At 36.4% G+C, this 22707-nt stretch overlaps 1 protein-coding gene across 1 annotated transcript in view; it reads left to right on the top strand.

The window, feature by feature from the left end:
- The first annotated feature begins 344 nt into the window (after positions 1-344).
- Positions 345-22707, top strand: part of LOC129739041 (irregular chiasm C-roughest protein-like) — a 557100-nt gene continuing 534737 nt past the window's right edge. Inside the window, exon 1 of the mRNA XM_055730416.1 lies at positions 345-633. The gene's annotated coding sequence lies outside the window, so the exon portion shown is untranslated. The remainder of the gene's footprint in view (positions 634-22707) is intronic.

Genomic DNA, 22707 nt, shown 5'->3' with positions numbered 1-22707 from the left:
ACAATAAAGCGACACCAGTAAGAAGTGCTAGAAGAAGTAGAAGCAGAAGGGTGGGATCCGTCCGAAAGGAAATGGAATTGTAGAAGAGCTAATTGCTGTTCCCCGCCCTTTTCTTCCATTCTGCAGGAGCCAATCCTTCCGTCACGCAAGAAGTTCCTACCCGGATAACAGGACCGGGTGACGACATACACACTCACACGACAACGACGACACTCTGCACACGTCACGTCCCGAAACGGAATCGATTGTTTTGCTGGTTCATTATGCTGATTGTCCTGCTTGACAAGACAAGGACCGACCGAGGGTGGGAGGGGGAATAGTGGGGGCCAGAAGGGGTGGGTATGCATACCCTGAAGAATGTCCGCTTGGTCCTACTCTCTCTCTAGAGTGCTGGTGAGTGAAGTGAAGGTGTTGCGTACACGTGCCCAAACTTATCGGCTAAAGTTAGCTCACGACGGGAAAATAAAGTGGGGGTTTTGCTAAAGAAAATCTTCCGGAATAAGTGACCGAAGAGGGGGGCAGGAAGTTTACTAATTGCGGCTGTGTAAATAACCGACCGACGTAATGTTAAGTGAAGAAAAGTGCAAAGGTGAACGAATGATGGGAAGATTTGCATAGTGACTTGGGAAAAAGGTAGGTTGACATTTTGTGTCATTTAACGTTCAGTTATTCCCTTTTACTTCACAGAGGGGTTTCCTTTAAACGTTTTTCAGAAAATTGAAAAAAAAAATCTTTTATATAAAATTCTCTTGTAACGGTGTTAGTTGCACTACTCCTTCGAAATGTCCCAACCGATTCTAAAGCTTAGTTCTTTTAGAAATGGGACACTTTATTTTGCTCATAGTTCATTTACTAGTTATCGACCATTCAAAATTTTGACAGCATTTGGCTGCCTGTGAAATGTTCTAACTGACCATTTTTTTCAAAATTTGAAATTTACGCGTTTTTTAGTTATTTACGATGCAAGAGAAAAAGAAAAAAAAAGTTTTGCACAGTTTACTTCAAAATCCATCATTATCAAATTGATAGCTGACAAAACCGTTGATTATTCAAATAATTGCTGTGTGTGAATGTTCGAAAAGTATTCAAACACTGTCAAAAATGTCCAGAAAGTTCAAATCATGCGTTGCAGGGAAGCACATGATCGGCAATCGGCAATCAATAAGCGAAAAACTAAGGGTAGATTGCTGAAATGTCCAAAAAAAAATTTCTCCGATAAACTGGAAGTGTTGCCTAGCCTTAAACAACATTTTTTTGCTAGTTCTAGAGCTCGTAAGCTCGTAAGTATAGCTGGTACCGAGGCTATGGGACAATTTCTGATGAACGACATAACTTATGAAATAACCTATTTCAAACAAATTCCATTGTTTGAATCCTTTTCCATGTCTGCTCGTGACAATGATTTGAGATTTTGCTTCTGTGGAAAAAAAAAACAAAAAATTTCAAAACGAAAACTTTGGTTTTCGCTATTTTTTTTAAGCCAAAACAGAGTAATCTTGTTGAACTCTTAGCAACCTACGATCTATACTAACCGATTATACTTTAAGTTCAATCTCATGATTGTTTTACTTCGTTATTGTCAGATTTTCCCAGCAGACATTCCATCAAAAAAGCTTTCAAGTGTCTCAAAATTAATCAAGTTTAGTTAAATTCGAAACAGTTGTATCTACTAAATTACCCTCAGTTTGTTTTGAAAGAGAAATATTGGACCGGAATGTAGTAGAAATTGAAGAAGAAGGATGCAACCACCTAAAATACAGACGAAGTATAAATTGAAAACAACTGATCAACACCATCCATGACTGAAAAAAGTGTGCGCCGGCTGATGGGAGATACCAAGAATAATGTAGATTTTTTTCTTACAAAAAACGATAAATAAGTTTTTTCTAATTTTTTCATGAATAATCATGAGATTTTCTTCTTTTCCTTCGTAAAAACTATTTTAATAGAACGAATAGTTTTCGATACACGCATTCGTAACTGTCCCATTTCTAAGTGCACTAAGCTTTAAGGGAATTATTTTTAGAATATTCTGTAGGCATGAGAATCGGTTTTTATCAAATAAGAAAAACAAAGTCACATCAATCCTCCGTAATAATTAAATTTGTAGCTCTTTGAATCAATTAAAAGTCATGGCTTCATTTTTTTCGAAATTTTCTTTCCTTTTGGGGTTTGTTTTTCTTCTCCAAGGTCGAGGCGTCTCGAGCAAACGTCGCGTGAGGATAGTAGCCATGGCATGGCATACTGATGAGTGGGAACATTCGGGCGCGTATTTCTCAACCAAGCATATTTTAAATGCACGTGGTAGCGATTTCAAGTTAAGATGTGTTTTTTTTCTTTCTTGATTCTTAGCTAATTGAACAGCACATATAGTTAAATTAAATTAAATTAAACTAACTGACACCATGAGTCTCAATGGAAAGAGATTTCCTTTTAAGAGATTCATGTTAAAATTATATTTTACTATTCTTTACAACAACAATAAAACAAATTTACAAAAAAAAATAAAATTAATAAGATTTTAAATGTTATACTAAACTTTTCATAAATTATTGCTACAAAAATTAAAAAAATAGGTACTTAAGACTAACTTTGTTCGACTTTTTTTAACGACTTAATTTAGTTTTGAATATTTGGAGTAACTTGTTTTTGAACATGGAACGAGAATTGGTTTCTTTTAATTCGTTAGGTAAGGAGTTATATTTTGTAGGACCAATGAAAGAAATTCTTTTCTGACCTAAAGTAGTAGACGATCGACATCGTTGTAATTGATTTAAATGGCGAGTACTATGTGTTCTTATTGCAGACGAGAAATGAATATTTCGGATGATCGTTGTTGAGTGTAAACTATCAAAGAAGTACATTATAGTTTGAAAGTCACAAATGTCTACTAGAGGTAAAATATTATGGGATGTGGTTGAGTAAATGAGTCTAGTTGGATAAAGCAAAGGAAGCTTGTAGATATTTTTTAAACACCGATTTTGTAAGGTTTGAAGTTTTTGGAGAATTGATTGTGATGCGCGTCCCCATACTAGTATAAGATAATTTAACAAAGAGTGAATGTGTGCATAGTAAAATTTGAGCAGAACATGTTGAAGTATGAAGTTTCTCAATCTCCAAAGTACACCACAGAGGGGGGAAATTTTTTTTCTCTAAACTTTGTATGTGGCAATTCCAAGAAAGAGTTTCATCTAAGTGTAACCCGAGATATTTAAAGTTCTTGACCTTGAGTATCACAAACTCGTTAAGGTGTGGGTCCCGGTGGGGAGGTAAAATTTTTCTAATAGAATGAAATAACATGTACTTTGTTTTTTTGTAGTTTAATGAAAGAAGATTACTGTTAAAATACATGGATAACAATTTAAGATCATGTTCTAAATTGTCTATGATTGTGATTGGGGATTTCCCTGTATTGAAAAGAGCTGTATCATCAGCGAATAACCTTGCTGTCCCTATTAGTGGAAGATTACATATATCATTGATGTATAGAAGAAAAAGAATCGGCCCTATATTGCTGCCTTGAGGCACACCAACGCAGATGTTTTTAGATTCACTTTCTGTTCCATCGATAACGACAAATTGTTTTCGGTTATTAAGATAGCTACGAATTAAATCATTAGATAATCCCCTTATTCCATATTTGTGCATTTTAGCCAACAAAATTTCGTGATTTAGCGTATCGAATGCTTTCTTTAAGTCGAGAAATAATGCACCAACTATATTTTTCGAATCGATTTCCTTAATTACAGAGTCAACTAACTCAGAGATTGTAACGAGTGTGCCAGATCCAGGTCTAAAACCGTATTGTAGTTTATAAAGAATATTGTTTTGATCAAGAAAACTTATGGATCTAAGTTAGCCGTGAGAAGGAAAGGAGTGAAAATTTAAGGCTCGTCAAATTTCACATGTAAATACTAGAAGGATGAAAATTAAAATTCGAAGCCTTTGTTCAAATCGGAACCAGGTTTCATCGAAGACTGGTATTGTATGTTCCGCCAGTGATATCACACCAATACCAGGACCGAATTGGAGATACAGAAGAATCACCAACGAAGACAAAATTGATTCAGGATTAACCTTCCGGTGCTTACTGAATGACGAGGAATTTGGAATTACGGTGTCTCGGAGGAGCAGTGGACCATCAATGTCGAATCGGTGAAATTGAGTGAGACCGTTTCATATTTACAGTTTAATACTCGCATATAAATTTATTTTATTATTTTTTAACATTGTTCCACGCCTTGAACTTTTTTGTAAGATTTACTTACAACTATAAATTTTCGGAAGTAAACAAAAATATGTCCTAATCCTAGTAACAAGTACTAGAATTAGGACATATTTTGAACCTGTTATTTGCAGGCGCTTGATTGTAAGGTTTTTAAATCTCCTAAATTAGGAACGTGAATCTAAAATTTTAAACGAGCTGGTTAAATCAGCTACATGTTTTTTTTGTATTTAAATAGAAAACTGTAACGATAAACTAGGTCGAGTTCTGTTACAAAATATTATTGATTTAAAAATCTTCACATATCTGATTTTTAAATATGGGATTTGATTTTTGTGTCAGTTGTTAATTAGAATATTGATGTTTCACATAACATCAGTCAAAAATTAAACTTTTTTTTTATAAGTTTTGACTGAACTAAGCATTTGTTGATTCAGATATACTAACATCATAACTTTAAAAGCGTTAAGCCCAGTGATCAACATAAAAACTATTAGCCCCACTGGACATATAAAAGCACCAATCGTAATCGTAATTATTTACGAGATTTACATTTTTCAAAGATAGAGTTAAATCTCAAGAAATTGAGTAAATTGGCATAACAACAATTGTACATGAGGCAAAGCTTAGTTAGGGTCTTTTTCCATAGGATGTTTAAAAATTTTGTAATAATCACAGAGTTCAATTTTTTTGTTCTTAATTTATATTCACAATAAATATTGAATTTATTGTGTTTGAATGTTGTTTGTTACTTTGTACTTAATCCTTTAAATCTTAACTTTTTTCAAAGCTTCAATAAATCTGTTATAAATTCATTAAGATTAGCTATGCACCATTGAAAAAACCCTGATTTTAATGTGTGTTAATCAGTTACTATTCCAAATGGTTATATTTTTATAATAACATATAGGTAAAGAACCTTTCCGGTTCGACCGCGGATGATGCAGCTTTTCCAGGGAAACCTCTAAATTACTTAAACTACATCTGGAAAAAATTGTGAACTCTTGGTTTTTTTTGTAATTTTTATTGAAGCTGCTAATACTTGAGGTTTTAAGGAGCCAAACTCGTTGTGTATGTTTACAATTGTGTGCTTAGGTCGAGATCGTCACTTTTTGGAGAGAACAGGAAATTGATAGGGATATTCCCACCTAACCTTCACAACCCTGTTTCATGTAGGACTATTTTGTTTAAATTAAAAATATTTGAAATTGGATGTACTAAAAATTGAATAGAAAAATTAGATTTAAAAATGTGTCATTTAGTTAAATTAAGAGCTATAATTTTACGATGAGCATTTTTAATTGATGAACTTTTTTTAAGGGATGGTTTTGTTGATATCATTTTTTTTAAGTAAATCGCGTTAAACGGTTTTTTTTTTAAGTGAAAGTGAATCTCATTCATCACAGCTAAACTTGTTGTAATTCAGGATAGATTTTTTACATATAGATATAAACAAATTAAAAAGAAGGTAAATCTTCGAATTGATATTTCACTGGATATTACGGTTATACTATAGGCTTATTTTTTTACAAATTTATGTTGGAGAAAGATAGTGGGAATGTTCATGAAAAATAGGCACTTAGTGATAGTAGTTATTTTTTGTCATCATTACACTAAACAACCTCATGCCCCCGTATTAACTGAAAGCGTCGAATAGGAGCTAATAGGAGTAAGGAAAATAATTTTTATGGTTCACCGTAACACTTGTCAAAAGTGTCTCCCAATTAATTCCTTTTACCCAGTCCCAACCAAAATTAATTTGCTAGGATGCAGAGGTAACCTCGGTCCTAATGCACAAAATAAATCTTTCATCCCTTTCTTTTTTTCCAATCTATCCATTGACTACTAGGACGTGGCCGGCGCCGTTATTGACCTTCAAAGAGAGAGCATTAGTTTTGTGCAGTGTGAATGAGTTGCTAATCCCAAGCACCATTCATTTGACCTCTTAACAAAATTGATGGCCTCGGTCAATCACGGAGTAGCAACCATTGGCGATGTGGAACTTGTTCTACTGAGCCACACCAGCGATCGTGGAACTCGAACTGATTGTACTCATAATTTGATTTTGAAGGAAGTAATCCATTTTCTATAACTATGCATTTCGGGTTTAACGGTTTAAGGTGGATGTGAGTAGTTAATCAAGCTAAGCTAAGCTAATATTGTTTTGATCAAGAAAACTTATAATTCTTTTTACCATTAATTTCTCAAACACCTTACTGAAAACACTAAGAGTTGAAATTGGCCGGTAGTTATTAGTATCATCCGAATCACCTGACTTAAAAATAGGAGTAGCTTTGGCTATTTTAAGGCACTCTGGAAAGCTGCCTGTTTCAATGATTAAGTTGAAAAATTTCGTTAAAATATAAGAAAATGGAACGTCATTATTTTTTAACAAGCTTGTAGGGAAACAATCTGGTCCACAACTTTTTTTGTTTTTTAAAGACAGTATGATCAGATTAACTTCATTTTCATCGGTTGGTTGTAGGAACAAAGAGTTTCGCACTTCATTTATACTAGATAAAACATCAAATTCCGATTCAGTGGGAATTTCCTTGGCAAGATCTGATCCAATTGAAGAAAAATAACTGTTAAATTTGTCAGAAACATGTTTTTTGTCGGTTATAAGTTCATCATTGTCCGTACGCTGAATTTGCGACGATTTTTTTGATTTTCCTAAGAGTTGATTAATGTTTTTCGAGAGTTTGGTATGGGGGGTATTATTTAGAAGATTTTCAAAGTACAGCCGCTTGCATATTTGCTTTTTGTGATGTAATTTTTTGTTGATATGTGCAAGCATTTCTTTGAGGTGTATTTATGTCATTGGGATGATTTTTCACACGTTTCAGATAATTATCTTTGTTCTTCGAAATTATCGACGTTTTTCGGTGAGTTTTAATAATAATAAAACAGACTTACCAGTTTCCAATACGTTTCGAGCTACTCTGGCATTCGCTCCTCCTCAGTGGACACTAAAATTATATTTTCCTTTTTGACATTAAACTTTAAATCTAAATTTTTAATTTTAACTTACAATTGACTGGCCATCGTCTGAACTATTTTGATTTTGGACAGTTTGTTTTGTTTTGCGTTTACATTTGTTTGTCAGTGTCTGTATCAATTTTGCGATTATGGGGTCGTAAGCGGTCTTAAAATTTAACGAGTCTCTCTGCCTATTAACGACATTATCGTCACCTCTCAATTTGATGTAAAATGTTTCGGCAGTTATTCTAGCATTGTACCCAGTAACTCTTTCCAATACTTTGGTATTTTCAAAATCAAAAATGTGCCCAGTTTCTAGACAGTGCTGTGCTAGACCTGTACTTATTTGTTTTGTGGATACATTTGTCTTATGTTGCTTCAAACGTTTTTCTAAAAAAATTGGCTCGTTTCTCCTACATATGATTTACTACATCCTCCACATGTTATTTCGTAAACAACATTTATGTTTTTGTTCATTGGAATCTTGTCCTTGGTTTTTGTGAAAATCATATTTTTGACCTTGTCTAATGGCTGAAAAGCGACATTGATATCAATTTTTTTTTAAGTATCTGGACAATTTTTCTCCCAAACCAGCACAGTACGGAATGGTTACAAAATTATTCATGCTCTTACTGGACACGCTTAAGCTATTGTATAATTTGTGTGTTCGTTCTTTAATTACATTTCTTACAAGATGTGAGGGGTAGTTATTAATTTTTAAAATGTTTTTAACTGTCTTGAGTGTTTTTTCCCTGTATCTTGTGTGAGTGAGCCTAATTGCTCTGTCCACCAATGCGATTATTGTATTTTTTTATGTGAAAAAGGGCTAACGGAGTTAAAATCTAAATATCTACCTTTCTCATCTTTGGGGAACCATTCCGTTGATATCGTGTTCGTTTCTCGGCGTAAAATTGTATCCAAGAATTTGATTTCACCATTCACCTCGTGTTCGATTGCAAACTGCATCCTTTGATGAAACCCATTGAATGTACGGACGATTTCGTGTTGTTCATCACTCTTTGCAGCAACCAAGCAGTCGTCCACATACCGCTTGAAGAACACCGGTGAGATACCCTTCGTTTGAAGTTCAACGAGTGCTGCCTGTTCAATCCGTTCCAGAGCGATAGATGACACAACTGGACTCAATGGGGAGCCCATCGGAACACCAAACTTCTGCGAGTAAAATTTCCCACAATATTGGAAAAAAGTAGATTCCAACACTAGTTTTAACAAATTCAGGAAATCATCTTTTTGAATTTTTGTGTGCGGTTCTAAATCGTCCCTACGTAACGCAATTGATTCCAAAGCGAAATCAACTGGCACGTTCGTGAACAGTGAGACGACGTCCTGTGAGAAAAGAACCGTCTCTGGGGGAAGAACGACACTCCGCATTTCGTCAGCAAAATCAAAACTGTTGTTGATGTGGTGCACGGTGTTTCCGGCGATCTTATTTAAAATACCAGAAAGATATTTCGCTATTTTGTATGTGGCAGTGCCAATAGTTGACACAATCAAGCGAAGTGGCCTTCCATCCTTATGTGTTTTGGGGAGACCATACACTCTGGGCGGGTTGCAGTGAAACACTTTTAATTTGTACATTGTGCGTTTGTCAATGCAACCTTGCTTATGCCACTCCGTGATGATGGTATTGATTTTTTTAAGTGTTGTGCTGGTCGGATCCTTATCAAGGCTAATATAGGTTTCATTATCATTTAACAGATTCTGCATTTTTTCATTGTATTCTGCCTTGCCTTTATCTGCTTTTGTGACCAACAGATCCGGACGATTCTTAAAAAATACCATCGATTTTCGCATCTCACTCCTCATCAGCTCGTGTTGATCATGCGACGGTTGGTTTGCGAAATTGATGTGATTTACAATTGCGTTGGAAATATCAGCCCGAATCGTCGATGCCTGTGGAGTGTGTTTAATTGCACACTCGATCTCGGACAGAATGCGAACGTATGGTACACAATGTGGATCTGGGCAATTGTAACCACTTCCCAATTGAAGTGGCCGTCCTCTTGTATGCCACTATTCAAATTTTCTCCACGGACAAATGTTCGGATGTAATTTGAGAAAAAATTATTAAGCTTGAGGTGATCTGTGATATCTCTTTTCAATACGATTCCAATCATCGATGTCCCATTACCATAAACGATTTTATTGAACTTTTTTGTATTCTTTTACGATTGCCAGCAAATACGTTTTACGAAAATTCGACATGCGAATTAATTTGCAAAGGTATACGATTGCATGCACATTATGACGAATCAATGCAGTTATATACGTTTTTTATTTCGAATTATTTTATGCATAGCACGACCAAATTTCTCAATCACGGCTGATCACCGTATATCGGTCGTTCCATGGATTTTTTGTGAATTGTCGTACACAAAGGTCGAGTTCATATGTACATAAATACTTCTTTTCGTAATAAAATCATGCAATACGATTAAATACGATAAAGAATATGCATGGACCGCACATTGTAGGTGCAGATATACGAAAATGAGTATAAATAACATTCTATACGATGTAATCTGTAAAAGAAAATACGACTTCTGGTTGTCTGGGTGGTCATCGAGGACTAAATTTGAACAGTGAAAAATGTTTTCGAAAATGGGCACAGAAGAAGGATTTTAAGTCTACAAATTGAATAACGATTCAACGTCGAACGCTCGAAAGACAGTGATTTACTAAAAATATATTTTTCTCACTGAAAGTTTTCATTGTGATTTAGCTCCATACTTCCAGTTTAAACTGAACTAATGACGAATAGTAGCATTAGTTTGAACAAAAAAAAGTTGACATTATGAAAGCTCACGCGAGATTTGATAAGTTAATATAACTTATGTACGAAACTTTTTAGAAACAAAACATATTTGTAATTTTGTTGTGGGAATTAAAAGGAATAAAAACTATAAAAAATATGTATTGTATTTGAAAAATTGTTTTTCTTTCAACTTACATTAACATTCGAAATCCACCTATAATTTTAAACAGACACAAACACATACAGTATCTCAATGAAACTTGATGTTTCTTCGAAGAGATTCCTTTCGTTTAACTCTAAGCCCTAAGCGTACATCATTCAAGGATATGATGGCTAGCATCTTACTAATGCTTACACCAGTAACCCATAGAAAGTTTACTACCCAGACAAATATTTTGGTGGGCATTTCGAATTTGCATCGCAAATATACGTGCATATATACGTATAAACATATAATGCAGCAAAACCAGTATATACGTATCATTTTGGAAGCCATATAGGTACATTAGCACACATATTCTTGATTTGGAATGTATTGAATTACGATTTGCACGATTTGTTATGCGAAACATTTACGACTACCCTGATTCATTTCGGAATATACTATGACAATTTACATCATCATATAGATGATTGAGGGTGGTAATCTTGTAGGTCTTCGCCCAATATGCGTAATTTATGCCCACATTGTTTCGTAACAATATGGAAAGTTTGACGACTTATTTGGTCGTCTTCTGCGACTTGAGTGCAGGGCTCTCATTTTCCGTCAGTTGAACAAAAATAGTTTATTTTTATTTTTTTTTGGATTTTAAACCAATTGGTTTATTCATCGTAAAAAAATTAAATAGAAATAAGATTATTTCAAAGAAATGCGTTTTGTGCTATCAAATTCAGTTTTATATCGTACAAATTTATTATTTGCCTGATTACTGATTCACGTTCACACGTTCATGAATTTATTGTAAGCACCTGGACTTGATCCCCTGACGACACGATCAGCAGCTCATGATGGTTCCTCGACGCTATCTGGAATATAAAAATTCAAGGGGATTTGCTTCATAGGCATTAAACCAAAAGCAAATCGTATATTTCTATAACTCTAAAAAAACTTTAAATCGTAGAACACGTCATCGATGATCTAAAAATATACCAACATTTTGAAGCCTCTTTAAATACGATTCCAATCATCGATGTATCATTATCACAAACGATTTTATTGAACTTATTTGTATTCTTTTACAATTGCAAATACGTTTTGCGAAAATCAGACATGCGAATTAATTTGCATAGGTATACGATTGCATGCACATTATAACGAATCAATGCAGTTGTATATATATATATATATATTTTTTTTTATTTATTAACATTTTATTAGCAGTTGGATTAGTCTGAAGACTGTTGTCAACTGCTCAGCCAGAGAATTCACAAATGTGATGTGCATGCGACTCCGTTGCCTTCATTGGAGGTAGACGCTTAGGGTTTCCGGCTGGTAAACTTATCATGACTGTTTTGCTACAAGGGTTAGGATTGGTCAGGGTAGGATAGTGGCAGGAAAAAGGATTGCAAAGCACAAGGATAATTTTCTATCCTAAGCTCCCAAGAGTCCATGTAAGTAGGTTTTACCGCGCCTACGTCGCGTTATATACGATTGTATAGCATATATCTCCAAGTTTTTCAGTTTACAAGTTTTGTTCAAATAACGAAAAATGTCATTGTTTCAGTTAAAAATATATTCACGACATTAACACAAATATTAGAACAAACATTTATGCTATCACAGAGTGAGTAATGCCTTTTCATTTCATTTCAAAATTTATTAATCCTTGTAACTTAAGATACTTAAGTTTGAAATTACTATTGAAACATACTTAAAATTTAAATAAAATTTTATTTCTAATTGTGTAATTTAAAATATAATCTCTTATTTGAGCAATCTTGTTTGATAGAAAAATGTACTTTCTGCTAAGATCGAACTCCTGGTTGTTATGATGATATAAATCGTATTTCGTGTTAAAAAAATCTTAATTTTAAATTATTTTATGCATAGCACGACAAAATCTGCCAATCACGGCTGATCATCGTATATCGGTCCTTTCACGGATTTTATGCGAATTGTCGTACACAAAAGTCGAGTTATATGTAGATAAATTTACGAGTCTATCTTCTTGTCGTAATAAAATCATGCAATGCGATTAAATACGATAAAGAATATGCCGCACATTGTAGGTGCAGATATACGAAAATGAGTTTAAACAACATTCTATACGATATAATCTGTAAAATAAAATCCGACTTCTGGTTGTCTGGGTATCTATATATGCCGTGACCGGGAATCGATCTGATGACCGTTGGCTTAGAAGACTGGAAGGCTATCCTCTACGCCACGGGCTGCGTACACACTTTTGTTTAGTGTTTTTTTTAAATCCCTAATACCGGTAATATTGGTTTTGACGGAAACCTGAATGATAATAAGGGCAAAGATATTCTAACAAACAAAAATGCATAAAAACCAATACTGGATATAAATAACCCACTTACAAATGTTCAGTAGTTCTTTTGATTTAGAATTCAGTATCACTATAAAAATTTCAGATTCAGATGATGTTTTTCGAAAAAAAAATCATCCATGTCATATTATATCATAAATTTGATCTCAGTTCGTGTTTATCTGAAATATCTGAAATCAAACACAAAATAAATTTCAGTTTTATTAAAATGACTTCCAGGAACAAATATCCAACGGCCATTAAGTAACTTTGTATCGACTGTGGAACTTCCTACGCCTCAGAGAGTCATTAGTATGGAAAACTTTCACTTTATGAGATATTAACTTTCCCCTTTAAAATACGCCGCCCGCACGGATCCGAAGGAAGAGGAAAACGAAACAAAACAAAACAATAGTTAAAGTGATCCACAACATGGCATGTAAAAATTCACCATCATTCCATCGCACTTACGGAGGATTCCATATCGGTTCTCTACGGACGAACGTCGGAATCCGGCTTGCCATTCCTTTGGCAAACGCGCCAGGCCCATCGGCGTTTGGCGCGGGCACCGGAACTGCTTCTTCTTCTTTTCCTTCTACTTTCTCCTCCGCACACTTGGCTTGTCTTCTTCCTGGGAGCGACGCCTCCCACTTGTTCAAGCTCATTTATCGAAAGGTCACAACAACGACGTCGCGCGCGCCAAAGCAAAAGGGCTTGGTATGTTGAGTTAGCATTTGTAGGGTTTGTTGTTTTAGTTAGATATTTTTGCTTTCTGCTGGCTGGCTGTTATTGGCATTAAGTAGATCGATGAAGCGCCCGACCTAGGTAAACAATAAGAACATCAACGTCATCCGGGGCCCCATCAGCATAGCATTCGCCAGTCAGAGTCTGTCAATACTTTGAGCTAGCTCGCGACAAGCCAAAAAGGTGTTGGCATTCGCTGACAGAAGCGCCGAAAACTGGGAATAGTCGATGTGGTGATTGATTTGTTAAAAGAACCGAAGAGTAAGACAGTTCTTGATCAGTATTATGAAGTCGGATTAAAAATTTGTTTTTTTTAAATTTTTTTATATCTGTCTTTATTCGTACCAATTCATCATTACATTTATATTACATTATTACATTAAATTAGGTGCTCAGCAGCCGAATACCGGTACTTGAAGAAAATCACCAAAAATCTCTTCTAGAAAAAAAAAACTAAAATTGTCGTTCTCTTCATAAAAATGTCTTTTCTTCTTGGCTGATTCCGAAAAAGTAAAGAGAAAGAAAAAAACAAATGTAAGAGAAGAAAAAAGTGTAGTTCACCTATTCACCGCTAGACGTCTTTGACGTTTATTGTCGGTGAGACTTTTCAAAACGACTTATTGTTGACACCGTCTTTCTCCCATGTTAGTTTGTTTCCCGATATTGAGCATGATAATTAGATTGAAATTATATCTGTAATACTGAAAACTATTTATAACAGCAATGTTCAATATTGGTAGATAAAATACTACAAATCTTGCTGACAACCGTGCATGCAATTAAATATGAAAAAAACATATCGTTGAGTGTTGAAGGCATAATTGGACATTTTGAAAAATAAAGCTAGAAAGTTACGTGTTTGTAAACAATCGGATGTGTTGAACGGCGACGATGTTAACAATTTAATCTGAAATATCAAATGGATTACTAATATCTCTCAAATAACGACGATGTCGAAGTAGTTCGATTTTTTCTTGGCGTTTATACAGTTGCGTTCAAAAAAGAATGAAATCGCTTGAAACTGCGCACCCACTTCCAACTTTGACAAGCTGCCATTTCTCTCTCGGTTGATATTTTTTCATGAAAATTTCACACAATTTAGTTCAACTATCCAACTAACGCTCAACAAAATTTGAAGTTTTTACCATGACGGGAAACCAAGATACAGCTGTTCCCGTAAAAAAGGGAAATTTGGAATTCCTTCACTAAATTTGCTGTATCTTTGACAATTTTCATTGAAAAATCTTGAAATTTGGTACAAAGATGTAAAAATGTTTGATCTAATACCAGGCCAAGTTTTGTCAAAATCGATGAACGTGATCAAAAATGGTGCCGGGTAGAAAATGAGGTTCATTATCGCCCAGCAGACGAATTCATTCTTTTTTGGACGGCTGTTTGTATGGATAACATCTTAATCCATGTGTTCTTGGTTTTTTCTTTCTCAAAATCAAAATTTATCTCAAAAAATGTTTTAAATTGATGAAAACTTTATTCGTGCTCTGTTTCGGAAGAAAAAAATTTCCAACAGAGTTCAAAATAAGAAGAACAGTGTTTCAGAAATGACCTGCTAATTATATGATAAACAAATTTGATACACAATTAAACCAAGTATTCTATTCGCTCTTGTGTTTAAGTACCAGCTCTGCTGGAACAATTTCTATTTCTAAACAAAGCACGAATGAACTTCCTATCAATATACAACATTCCTTGTGATGAATTTTGATTTTGTGGGAGAAAAAACCAGGAACACATGGATTAAGATGTTATTCATACAAACATCCGTCCAAAAAAGAATGAAATCGTCTGCTGGGCGATAATGAACCTCATTTTCTACCCGGCACAATTTTTGATCACGTTCATCGATTTTGACGAAACTTGGCCTGGTATTAGATCAAACATTTTTACATCTTTGTACCAAATATCAAGATTTTTCAATGAAAATTGTCAAAGATACAGCAAATTTAGTGGAGGAATTCCAAATTTCCCTTTTTTACGGGAACAGCTGTATCTTGGTTTACTGTCATGGTAAAGGCTTCAAATTTTGTAGAGCGTTAGTTGGATAGTTGAACTAAATTGTGTGAAATTTTCATGAAAAAATATCAACCAAGAGAGAAATGGCAGCTTGTCAAAGTTGGAAGTGGGTGCGCAGCTTCACGCAATTTCATTCTTTTTTGAACGCAACTGTACCACTTTTTATGCATAGTAATATCACTGACCATATTAATATGATACAAACATTTGCTACATTATTTTCAAGTTTTAATAGGTATTAACGTTTAATTTAACAAAAATCCTCACTGAAAAGAATGTCTTTTTGAATTTCCGAAGCAAAAATGCCGAAGAAATTAAAAATCTCATTTTCTATTTCAAACGTCAAAAAAATGTCTTCTTTGAATTGACCTGAATGTCAATCTAAGACAGTTTCACAACAAAAAAAAAACCCGAAGAGATTGAAAATCATGTTTTCTTTTTTAAACGTCAAAAAATGTCTTCTTTAAATTCACCGGAATTCCAAGATAAGAAAAATTTAAAAATATCTACAATATTTTCTTTTCTTTCACGACACTTTTTGCCCGGAATTCGGATACCCTATAGTTTATTGGAGATGCTGTTGTTGGCCATCTCGTCGATAGATTCAATGCCCGCAATCCGATGAAGATCTTCGGTGCTGTGCCAAGGTGGAAGCCGCAAAATCTTTTTCAGAACCTTGTTCTGAATCCTCTGGATGGCTTTCTTCCTCGTCGCGCAGCAGCTAGACCAAATCGGAACTGCATACATTATCGCTGGTCGAAACACCTGTTTGTATATGAGCAACTTATTCAAGATAACCATAAATACGACGGCTAAAGCGCGATCCCGGAGACTGTACACGACGATGCTGACGAAGTTTGACTGCGTGGTAATGGACGACGAAACCTACATCAAAGCCGACTGCAAACAGCTTCCGAGACAGGAGTTTAATACGGCAAAAGGAAGGGGAAAGGTAGCAGATATTTTCAAGCACATGAAACTGTCAAAGTTCGCGAAGAAATATCTGGTTTGGCAAGCCATTTGTACCTGTGGCTTGAAAAGCAGCATTTTCATAGCTTCCGGGACTGTCAACCAAGAAATTTACGTGAAAGAGTGTTTGAATAAACGTCTGCTGCCTTTCCTGAAGAAACACGGTTGTTCCGTACTGTGTTCCCAAGGACAAGAACTCTTCCAACACGCCAGAGCTCCGCCCAAATGAGAAATACTGGGCTATTGTCAAGCGGAACCTAAAGAAGACCAAAAAAAACTGCTAAGGACGAGCAGCAGCTCAAGGCAAACTGGCTTTCTGCGGCGAAGAAGGTGGACAAGGTGGCTGTACAAAATCTGATGGCAGGGGTTAAGCGCAAGGCCCTGAATTTTATACTAATTAAATTTGATAAAGAAATTTAATTTGATTTTTTATATAAACGATTTCACCGATTTACACGCGTTTTCCCTTGACCAAATTTTGACCGTTTCCCTCTTTATTCTGTGTCCCTCTCAAGAGAAAAAATATGATAAGAAAACAATTTATATTTTGATTTATACACCCACAAATCAGACTCCACTCCAATTATGAACTTTCTTGGAGATGGAATTATCGGTATAAGATTCTGTGTCGGTCTGGCATTAACAAGCTTTATGGGCGTTCGATAAACACGAACCTATTGGAGTTTACTTCATTATGCATCCGCACTATGGAAAAAGGGGGTCAAGTTGATACAGTGTACCCTGATCCCAAAGCCGCATTCGATCGAATTGACCACCGTTTGCTCCTAGCGAAACTTCAATATCTTGGGCTTGGTGAAGGCCTTGGTCGTTGGTTCGAATCATTCCTGATTAATCGTTCTCTCACTGTTCGGCTGGGTAATGAAGAGTCTTTCGTGTTCCAGAATAACTTCGGAGTGCCCCAAGGAAGCAATATCGGACCGCTCCTGTTCTGCATTTATTTCAACGACGTCACATAAGCTCTTCCATCGGGCTGCAGAATGCTTTACGCTGATGACCTGAAAATTTATCGAAAGATTGAAAGCTTTAGCGATCGCTTGGAGTTGCAGCATTTGTTGAGCAAATTCATGGTGTGGTGCGATCTGAATTGCTTAACAGCCCTAGTGTGGAGAAATGTAACGTCATCAGCTTTACACGGAAGAAGAATCCGGAGATTTGGAATTACACACTCCAGGGTTCCCCACTTGAACGAGTTTCTGTAATAAAGGATCTAGGTGTAATACTGGACTCCAAATTGACATTTGAACATCACTTGAGCCATGTAGTAGCTAAGGCGAACCGGAATTTGGGTTTTATTTTGCGAACTACCAGAGAATTTACCAAATTACGCTGCCTACGGACTTTGTGTTGTGCCTTGGTTCGCCCGCATCTTGAGTCAGCGACAGTCATCTGGAGCTCTAGTCACGCCAACTGGATTCACAGAATCGAATCCGTGCAATCAAAGTTTACCCGCTCAGTACTACGGCTTCTCCCGTGGCCAATTCCGGAACAATCTCCCTCATATACGCAACAATGCTCTTGGTTGGAACTGGATACCCTTGCTGATCGACGAGAATACATGAAAGCGGCCTTCGTTGGAAAATTGCTGCTCGGAAGCATTGATGCACCAAACATTCTTGAGAGGATTGACTTCAACGTGATGCCTAGACAACTTAGAAGTCGTGAATTCCTTCGGCTTGGTTTTCATCGTACACTTTACGGCCAGAACGAGCCTATCCGTGCAATGTGTGTAGTGTTTAATGATAAATTTAGCGAATTTGATTTTAATATGACCCCGGATCTGTTTGTGAACCGCTTACGAGCTTCAATGTTAAGATGATATTGTTTTATTGTAGTACTTGATGTTAGATCTTATCGTTACTTTTATTTTCTGATCCACTATATTTAATGTGTTATGTAAAATCTCTAAAACTAGTTATAAATATCCTGACAAACTATTGTATCGTTCATGTAGGGGAGAGTGGGGATACTTGATCCCCTTTTCTTATTTTCACCATATCTTTTTGGAAAAATTTAGCAACTCGCCGTCTTTGACATTTTCTGACAGCTTGTAACTTCAAGTTTCTATGCTCCAAAAACTAGAACGATACTTGAACCCGTTGATGAACTAGAAGCATTTTCGTGGGAGTAAAAAAATTGCGATTTTTCTGAAGTTAGGGGAGACTTGATCCCCTATTGAAGGAGACTTGATCTTTTATTCAGGAAGCCCTAATCCTTGTATAAATATCAAACAAAACACCAAGATAATTGACTATTTTGGTCATGTTTGTTCTCATTTCACAACTTATAGCAGACATAAGAAGAAAATTCTGTAACTTTGTCTCAACGCAAATAACATTGCATACTTAAAGACGCTATTTTTTATAATTAAGAGAAAACTAATTATTTTTGCTCTTTTCTTCAGACAATTGTTTGATAAAAATTAGTTTTTGGATAAACATTAGTAATTTCGTAATCAGCAATCACAACGATCAATTCAGAAGAAGAATATGCCGTTTGGAAGGGGGATCAATTGTACCCAACTCTAGGGAATCAATTGTACCCATAATCAACATTTTAGAAAACTTTTTCTGAAAAAAGTTGAAAGTTTTCCATTGCTTTGAAAATATGGCATTATGAAGTTCATTTTACGTTCGAACGTTTGATACATTGGAACAAATATTTTTTCATAATTTTCCCATGTAAGGAACATTTTAAAGTGATGAAAAAAGATCTTCAAGTTACATATTGTGAAATTTTTCAAACAAAGTTCAATTTCTCAAACAATTATTTTGTTAAAAATTTTTAAACTACAAGCATTGTTATTTTGCTCATTTTGGCACATTTTTCTAGAACATTTGGTCTTTGTAAAACATTCCAGTTTCGAGATATAGCTAAGGAATCAAGTATCCCCAGGGATCAAGTATCCTCATTCTCCCCTATTGTATTTGCTACATTCATCGATAGGTTTTTTTGCCTTGTGCTTTTCCCATCCCATCCATTTAGACTAGTCGTTCGATGGATTAAAAATAAATAAATAAATAATAACTGACATTGTTCTCCCAGCGCATCCGCATAGCATATGTCTGAAAGAAACCAAAATAATCCTGCTAAAAAGAATAACGCTTGCTGTTTACTCTAACACAGATTCCCATAAGAATGACAGCTAACCGGAGTGTAGTTTGAGGTGACACATCGTCAACAAACCAATCGATTTCAATTGGCATCCAAACCTTAATTTCTGCATCGTCATTATAAATACTTGTTCTTTTGTCATATTTATTGGAGCAATCATATAGGGTTTCAAGAAATCGAAAAGTTTTTCTTGAACATTATAGTCGTCAATGCCAGTATAATATTTGCAATCTACAACTTTTTTAAGCTTGTTTAAACCAACTTTTACTTTCTCCAAGGATGACTGCAAATGTTAAATTTGGTTTGTTTGGATTTCAAGTGCAGATCTCAACTGAAGATTTTCTTATCTCAACTTGTGATTTTCAACTAATAGTGGATCATAATCTGTCTACATTTTCTATTACCTTACACATGGAACTGCTTGTGTTTTTCTCGAGAACATTCTTCTGGTGGTTACATCTAATTCTGTGAAAAAATGCAAATTATAAATACATTATTTGTTACATCATTTTACAGTTATCGTTTAAAATTACCAAAACGCGGATCAATTTCTGATGTTTTATCTGTTTCGGAACGGTCAGAACGAAAAACATATTTGTGCTCATCAGCTTCGACCTCAGAAGCTGTGTCAGTTCTACTCTCTGAACCACCATCCGATGTTCTGTAAACAAATTGTTGACATCAGATCCTTGACTTACCACAGGAATTCAAGCTTATTCCGTTAGAAAAAAACGCGGTTGATTTCATGGTTTCTTTCAATGTTCAAATTCAGCGATGGTACCCAATCGCTATCAGTCTTATGCAGGACGTTTGCGGGTTTTCCTGAAAAAAAAAATCAATATTTGATAATGGCTATACGATCGACACGATCGAAGGCCTTAGAAAGTGGTGGTGGTCAATGTGGTGGTGTTAGTTTAAGTGGTTGTCAAAAAGATTTTCAAGGTCATCGAAATAGTCGTCTGTTGACTTTCCGGCCCGAAAGGCGTACTGTCGGGGGTCAAGAAGTTGTTGTTTTTCGAAAGTTGTGTGAAGGCGGCGATTAACAATTCTCTCCATTATCTTGCCTGAGCAATCCAGGAGGGTGATAGGACGGTAGTTGTCAATGATTTGGGCGTTCTGGTTGGGTTTTTGGATGGGTATGACAAGTCCAACCTTCCAGCTATCGGGGAACGCCATCTGTCCAGATCTTATTTAATATTCTGTAACCGGTTGGTTAGAAATCGTTTGATTTTTGTTTTCATTTTGTAGTTTTGTATGTTATATTTTAGAAAATTCATGTTTTTGTAAAGTCTCACAACAAGATAACACCACAGTAGGCTACATTTCTGCAAGCTGCTGTCAATTGATATTGGAGGAGAAGGAGGAATATTTGGAAAATGAAATGAAAAAGCCGAAAAGGAAGCTTGCTTCCGTTTTTCGAGCCTCTTGTATACCAGGCGTCCGTGTGTGAAGTCCGAAAACGCCGGTTGGCTTTCCCACGGCTCGGCCCGCAGATCCTTGTGATCTCGCGCCTAATCGTAATAGGATCATCATCTTCGTCCTCGGATTCTGCGGATCCCTAAATATCAAGAAGGACTTCCCTGTCCGGATACGGGGCACTCTCGTGGGCAGGCCGATTAAAAGCCGAAGAAGGAAGACGCCTGCAACGACCGAGTCCAGCAACGCCCGCTGGCGCCGACGGTTTTGACACCCCGTCGATACGCCATTACATCGACAGCCCTCCTGCTTCCGGAACTGCGACGTCGCGACAGAACAACAACAGCTGCAGCTTATCACGGTTAGTGAGCCAAATACACGCCACAAATTACACAGAACATAATTTTATACACACAGACAACACGCTACAAGAAAACATTAATAAAAAGTGCAAAGTAACATAAAATTCCCAGTTTTCTGTATTTGATCCGTAAAGTCCTTGTTTACCCAGTAGCCAGCCGGCCCTGAGGTTCCGTACTCTTAGAGTACCTTGCCTTGCCTCATATATAAGTAACAATTTCGAGAAGTGTAAGTTTTCCAGATAGAGATAGGTTTTTAAGACATGGATAGCCGATGACGTCTGAGCCAGCAGAGAGTCCTTTGACTTTTCGTAGGGCGAACTCAAGTTCGTCTAGGGATAAGCGACAATTTTAGTCGGTGTTCTGATTTGGTGGGGAGGATGACAGAATTGGAAGGGGTTGAAATATTAGAAAAATGATCAGAATGTTCGGCTAGTTTTGAGGGATCATTAATGTATTCTTTGTTAAGGAGGATGTGGAATGTATTCTTGCGGCAGCCACGTCAAGAACTTTAATTTTCGACCATAGGACAGTGGAGGGTGTATGCGGGTTGATTTGTTCAGTGAACTCTTGGTTTTGGCATCTCTGACAATTCGTCTGGCCTGAGATCGGGCGATTTTAAATTAATTGAGAGCGGCGAGTTTCAGAGGGCCGTCAATGATACATCTTTTTAAAGCGCGCAGCTTCTTTCGGCGGTTTTTCACCGCATCTCTTACTTCAGGGGCCCCACCATGGGACGGTGGATCGCCCGGGAATGCCACTGGTTCGGGGGATGGATAGAGAAGCTGCTTCGGATAAGATTTCGGTAAAGGATGTTTTTGATGTTGGATTTTTGGCGCAGATAAGGCTGTCAACAGTGAGTTGATACTCGGGCCAGTTGGCTTTATTGTACTTCAATCTAGGTCGGGTTAAAACTTTGGGGGTGGGGTGTTGTAATTTAATTAGGATTGGTAGGTGATCACTACCATGACAATCGTCTAATACCTCCCAGCTGATCCTTGGTCCCAGCTACCATGAGACAAGGGACAGGTCCAAGGCGGACATGTTGCCTGTGGCAGGGTCAATACGAGTAGGCTGACAGTTGTTTAAGATTGTTAAGTTTTGAGCTACAGCAAGATTTTCTAGGAAGGCTCCTTTGTAGGAGGTGTGGGAGCTTCCTCAAAAGGTGTAGTGTGCATTGGGGTCGGTCATTTTTATTATTGGTGGGGGTAATTGTGGAAAAAGATCTTCTAGTTTGTCGACGAAGTCACGATAGGCCATTTGAGGGGGGATGTACAATAAAACAGCAGTTATTTCAAGTGGGGCTTGTAGATATCGCGTTAAGATCAGTATTGATGTTCAGTAGCTGATGGGGGACGTTATTTTTGATGACAAGTTCGGCACCTTGGCGGGTGTTCGGGTTTGAGACGGTGTATAGGTGTTATCCTCGGATAAGGGTAGCGGGTATTGTAGTGTTGCTAAGGATATTCTGTATAGTTAAGAGTAGGGGAAAAAATCCTTGATAACCCTTGATAATCATTTGGATTTCTGGAAGCCTACAGACAAGACCTCGGGTGTTCCACTGTATTGCAAAACTGGTGGACTTTT

Source organism: Uranotaenia lowii, chromosome 1 (assembly GCF_029784155.1).
Source record: "Uranotaenia lowii strain MFRU-FL chromosome 1, ASM2978415v1, whole genome shotgun sequence".
Lineage (NCBI taxonomy): Eukaryota > Metazoa > Arthropoda > Insecta > Diptera > Culicidae > Uranotaenia > Uranotaenia lowii.
The sequence above is the reverse complement of the archived record's forward strand: the minus strand, read 5'-3'. Positions and strand labels throughout refer to the sequence as shown.